The sequence below is a fragment of the Triticum aestivum genome, chromosome 6A (assembly GCF_018294505.1).
Source record: "Triticum aestivum cultivar Chinese Spring chromosome 6A, IWGSC CS RefSeq v2.1, whole genome shotgun sequence".
In the NCBI taxonomy this organism is placed as follows: Eukaryota; Viridiplantae; Streptophyta; class Magnoliopsida; order Poales; family Poaceae; genus Triticum; species Triticum aestivum.
Window position 1 is genome coordinate 161,443,721 of NC_057809.1, and position 6,602 is coordinate 161,450,322.

A 6,602-nucleotide genomic window follows, 5' to 3' on the forward strand; every position below is an offset into this window, starting at 1 on the left:
CCCCAATTATCCTCCTTCGTGGAGGTACTAACTCCCTGGTTTGGATGAGTAATACGTGAGGCTCGCTTTCGGCTTGTTCGTCTCTCCTTTTATCTTCCCCCGAGGGCACTTGATAAGGTGCGTACTCCAGCATCCTGGCTAGTACAGGATCTGACGAGGCCTCGGGAAGGGGGGCCAAACACCTGATCATCTTTGCCTTTCTTACCCAGTCCTGGCCAAGAGCAATTCTTTCAGAATTATGTTACGACAAATGAAAAGACAGTGTGTTCGGTCACGGAAATACTTACCTGGGTATCTGGACGATTGCAGTTGAGACCCGCATCCTCGGTGGTGTCCGGACACTTTATTCGTGATCTGAAGAACAATTTATACATCTCTTTGAGCGTCCCGCCAAAGAACTGCTGAATAGTTCACGGTCCTTCTGGGTTGAACTCCCACATACGAAGAGATCGACATTGGCATGGCAGGACCCGACGAACTAGCATAACTTGCATTACTTTGACGAGACCGACGTCCCTCTTGAGGAGATCTCGGATGCGACTTTGCAATGTCGGCATGTCATTAACTGGCCCCCAGTCTAGCCCCTTGTTAACCCATGACGCCAGTTGTGGTGGGGGGCCGAACGGAAGGCGGGGGCAGCCACCCACTTAGTACTTCGGGGAGCTGTGATGTAAAACCACTCCTGCTGCCATAAGTTCGATATCTCTGGGAAGTAACCCTTTGGCCATGGGGCATCGATGCCTTTGCTTATTGTGGCACATCGGCATTCTGCGTGTCGCCCATCGATCATCTTCAACTTCACATTGAAGGTCTTGAGCCATAAGCCGAAGTGTGGGGTGATGCGGAGGAAGGGCTCACATACGATGATAAACGACGAGATGTGAAGCATGGAATCCGGAGCTAAACCGTGGAAGTCGAGCCCATAATAGAACATGAGCCCTCTGACGAAGAGATCAAGACTAAAGCCTAGCCCTCGGAGGAAGTGGGAAACAAATACGACACTCTCGTTGGGTTCGGGAGTGGGGATGACCTGTCCTCAGGCAGGCAGCCTGTGCAAGATTTTGGCGGTCAGATACCTGGCCTCCCTTAGCTTCTTGATGTCCTCCTCTGTGACAGAGGAATCCGTGCACTGGCCCTGAAGGTTGGATCCGGACATGATTGAAGGTCTGAAGCGCTTCGCCTGAGCCTAGGTGTTGGAACTCGAGGTGGGGAAGGGAGGGATTGAGCGCGATAAGAAAAGGTCAGGCTTTGGCCCCATTATAAAGAGGGCGACTATCAAGCGTCCTTCGCGTGGCTGTTTGGAACTTGCCTAAAATCGAGGATTTGTAGTAACGAGCACGATTGGGTTACCCACACCCATATTGATGAGAATCCCGTGATAAGGGGACACGATCTCTGCTTCGACAAGACGTGCCAATAAAACCGCCTCGCAACACGTGCAGTGGCTGGTTGGGAAAAACGGGTCAAATAATGACCAAGGCCAGGGCGTGATGTCACATTATGAAAAGTTGTCAGCAGATTAGATTTGTGGAAATATTATACTCTCTATGGTGGTATGTGGAATTTGTTTTGCAGAGCCGGACACTATCCTTGTGTTCAAAATCTTCTATGGAGTATTCGGAGGAGGAACCCGCCTTGCAATGCCGAAGACAATCTGCGCGCCGGACTTATCATCATTGAAGCCTGGTTCAGGGGCTACTGAAGGAGTCCTGGATTAGGGGGTCCTCGGACAGCTGGACTATATCCCTTGGACGGATTGTTGGACTATGAAGATACAAGATTGGAGACTTCGTCCCGTGTCCGGGTGGAACTCTCCTTTGCATGGAAGGCAAGCTTGGCCATTCGGATATGTAGATCTCCTCCCTTGTAACCGACTTTGTGTAACCCTAGCCCCTCTGGTGTCTATATAAACCAGAGGGTTTTAGTCCGTAGGATAACAACAATCATACCATAGGCTAGCTTATAGGGTTTAGCTTCTTCGATCTCGTGGTAGATCAACTCTTGTAATACTCATATCATCAAGATCAATCAAGCAGGAAGTAGGGTATTACCTCCATCGAGAGGGCCCAAAACTGGGTAAACATTGTGTCCCCCGCCTCCTGTTACCATCCGCCTTAGACGCACAGTTCGGGACCCCCTACCCGAGATCCGCCGGTTTTGACACCGACAAGGTCCTAGCCCCTTTGCTTTTATTCACTCCACTCTCCTGGCCATCTTTAACAAATTCCCAATCCGTCTGTTCTGAAACAGCACAGGCGGAAGGTAACCGAGGGGCTTAATAGCCCTGCCCCACAGCCGGAGAACCGCAATTGGGAGCTTGATCCTGGGTTCGAAGAGGACCCGGATATATTCGTGGTACTCGCGGAAGGGGTGTTTTACCAGGCGAGCTATGACGGCACAGAAGTGGCCATCGTTGCCAATTATCCTGGTCTTCTTCCAGCTTCCCACATAAGTAATCAGGAGAAATCTGAAGGAAATATGCCCTAGAGGCAATAATAAAGTTATTATTGATTTTCTTATATCATGATAAATGTTTATTATTCATGCAAGAATTGTATTAACCGGAAACATAATACTTGTGTGAATACAACATAGACAAACAGAGTGTCACTAGTATGCCTCTACTTGACTAGCTCGTTGATCAAAGATGGTTATGTTTCCTAGCCATTGACATGAGTTGTCATTTGATTAATGGGATCACATCATTAGGAGAATGATGTGATTAACTTGACCCATTCTGTTAGCTTAGCACTCGATCGTTTAGTATGTTGCTATTGCTTTCTTCATGACTTATACATGTTCCTATGACTATGAGATTATGCAACTCCCGTTTACCGAAGGAATGCTTTGTGTGCTACCGAACGTCACAACATAACTAGGTGATTATAAAGGTGCTCTACAGGTGTCTCCGAAGGTACTTGTTGGGTTGGCGTATTTCGAGATTAGGATTTGCCACTCCGATTGTCGGAGAGGTATCTCTGGGCCCTCTCGGTAATGCACATCACTTAAGCCTTGCAAGCATTGCAACTAATGAGTTAGGTGCGGGATAATGTATTACAGAACGAGTAAAGAGACTTGCCAGTAACGAGATTGAACTAGGTATTGAGATACCGACGATCGAATCTCGGGCAAGTAACATACCGATGACAAAGGGAACAACGCATGTTGTTATGCGGTTTGACCGATAAAGATCTTCGTAGAATATGTAGGAGCCAATATGAGCATCCAGTTTCCGCTATTGGTTATTGACCGGAGACGTGTCTCGGTCATGTCTACATAGTTCTCAAACCCGTAGGGTCCACACGCTTAAAGTTCGACGACGGTTATATTATGAGTTTATGTGTTTTGATGTACCAAAGGTAGTTCGGTGTCCCGGATGAGATCGGGGACATGATGAGGAGTCTCGAAATGGTCGAGACGTAAAGATCGATATATTGGACGACTATATTCGGACATCGGAAAGGTTCCGAATGATTCGGGTATTTATCGGAGTACTGGGGAGTTATGGGAATTCGCCGGGGAGTGTATGGGCCTTATTGGGCTTTAGGGGAAAGAGAGAGAGGCAGGTCGAGCGCCCCCCAAGGCCGAGTCCGAATTGGACTAGGGGGAAGGCTGCGCCCCCTCCTTCCTTCTCTTCTCGTTTCCCTTTCCTTCTCTCCTACTCCTACTACTTGGAAGGGCTCCTGGTTCTACTAGGAAAGGGGGAATCCTACTCCCGGTGCGAGTAGGACTCCCCTAGGGCGCGCCATAGAGAGGGCCGGCCCCTCCACTCCGTTATATACGTGGCCAGGGGGCACCCCATAGACACAACAATTGACCTGTTGATCTTTTAGCCGTGTGCGGTGCCCCCCTCCACCATAGTCCAGCTCGATAATATTGTAGCGGTGCTTAGGTGAAGCCCTGCATCGGTAGAACATCATCATCGTCACCACACCGTCGTGCTGACGAAACTCTCCCTCAACACTCGGTTGGATCAGAGTTCGAGGGACGTCATCGGGCTGAACATGTGCTGAACTCGGAGGTGCCGTGCGTTCGGTACTTGATTGGTCGGATCATGAAGACGTATGACTACATCAACCGCATTGTGCTAACGCTTCCGCTTTCGGTCTACGAGGGTACGTGGAAAACACTCTCCCCTCTCGTTGCTATGCATCACCATGATCTTGCGTGTGCGTAGGAAATCTTTTGAAATTACTACTTTCCCCAACAGTGGCATCAGAGCCTGGTTTAATGCGTTGATGTTATATGCACGAGTAGAACATAAGTGAGTTGTGGGCGATATAAGTCATACTGCTTACCAGCATGTCATACTTTGGTTCGGCGATATTGTTGGATGAAGCGGCCCGGACCGACATTACGCGTATGCTTACGCGAGACTGGTTCTACCGACGTGCTTTGCACATAGGTGGCTGGCGGGTGTCAGTTTCTCCAACTTTAGTTGAACCGAGTGTGGCTACGCCCGGTCCTTGCGAAGGTTAAAACAGCATCAACTTGACAAACTATCGTTGTGGTTTTTGATGCGTAGGTAAGAACGGTTCTTGCTAAGCCTGTAGCAGCCACGTAAAACTTGCAACAACAAAGTAGAGGACGTCTAACTTGTTTTTGCAGGGCATGTTGTGATATGATATGGTCAAGACATGATGCTAAATTTTATTGTATGAGATGATCATGTTTTGTAACCGAGTTATCGGCAACTGGCAGGAGCCATATGGTTGTCGCTTTATTGTATGCAATGCAATCGCCCTATAATTGCTTTACTTTATCACTAAGCGGTAGCGATAGTCGTAGAAGCAATAGTTTTTGAGACGACAACGATGCTGCGATGGAGATCAAGGTGTCGCGCCGGTGACGATGGTGATCATGATGGTGCTTCAGAGATGGAGATCACAAGCACAAGATGATGATGGCCATATCATATCACTTATATTCATTGCATGTGATGTTTATATTTTATGCATCTTATTTTGCTTTGATTGACGGTAGCATTATAAGATGATCTCTCACTAAATTTCAAGATAAAAGTGTTCTCCCTGAGTATGCACCATTGCCAAAGTTCATCGTGCCCAGACACCACGTGATGATCGGTTGTGATAAGCTCTACGTCCATCTACAACGGGCGCAAGCCAGTTTTGCACACGCAGAATACTCAAGTTAAACTTGACGAGCCTAGCATATGCAGATATGGCCTCGGAACACTGAGACCGAAAGGTCGAGCGTGAATCATATAGTAGATATGATCAACATAGTGATGTTCACCATTGAAAACTACTCCATTTCACGTGATGATCGGTTATGGCTTAGTTGATTTGGATCACGTGATCACTTAGATGATTAGAGGGATGTCTATCTAAGTGGGAGTTCTTAAGTAATATGATTAATTGAACTTAAATTTATCATGAACTAAGTACCTGATAGTATCTTGCTTGTCTATGTTGATTGTAGATAGATGGCCCGTGCTGTTGTTCCATTGAATTTTAATGCGTTCCTTGAGAAAGCAAAGTTGAAAGATGATGGTAGCAATTACACGGACTGGGTCCGTAACTTTAGGATTATCCTCATTGCTACACAGAAGAGTTACGTCCTGGAAGCACCGCTAGGTGTACCACCTGCGCTAGCAACTGCAGACATTGTGAATGCCTGGCAGTCACATGTTGATGACTACTCGAAGTTCAGTGTGCCATAGAACCGGGACTTCAACGACGTTTTGAACGTCATGGAGATGTTCCAGGAATTGAAGTTAATATTTCAAAAGAATGCTCGGATTGAGAGATATGAAGTCTCCAATAAGTTCTACAGCTGCAAGATGGAGGAGAATAGTTCTGTCAGTGAGCATATACTCAAGATGTCTGGGTACTGCAATCACTTAATTCAAGTGGGAGTTAATCTTCCGGATGATAGCGTCATTGACAGAATTCTTCAATCACTTCCACCAAGCTACAAGAGCTTCCTGATGAACTATAACATGCAAGGGATGGATAAGACGATTCCCGAGCTCTTCGCAATGCTAAAGGCTGCGGAGGTAGAAATCAAGAAGGAGCATCAAGTGTTGATGGTCAATAAGACCACCAGTTTCAAGAAAAAGGGCAAAGGGGAGAAGAAGGGGAACTTCAAGAAGAACAGCAAGCAAGTTGTTGCTCAAGAGAAGAAACCCAAGTTTGGACCTAAGTCTGAGACTGAGTGCTTCTACTGCAAGCAGACTGGTCACTAGAAGCAGAACTGCCCCAAGTATTTGGCAGATAAGAAGGATGGCAACGTGAACAAAGGTATATGTGATATACATATGTGTACCTTACCAGAGCTCGCAGTAGCAGCTGGGTATTTGATACTGGTTCTATTGCTAATATTTGCAACTCGAAACAGGGACTACAGATTAAGCAGAAACTGGCTAAGGACGAGGTGACGATGCGCATGGGAAATGGTTCCAAAGTTGATGTGATCACCATCGACACGCTGCCTCTACATCTACCTTCGAGATTAATATTAGACCTAAGTAATTGTTATTTGGTGCCAGCGTTGAGCATGAACATTATATCTGGATCTTGTTTGATGCAAGACGGTTATTCATTTAAATCAGAGAATAATGGTTGTTCTATTTATATGAA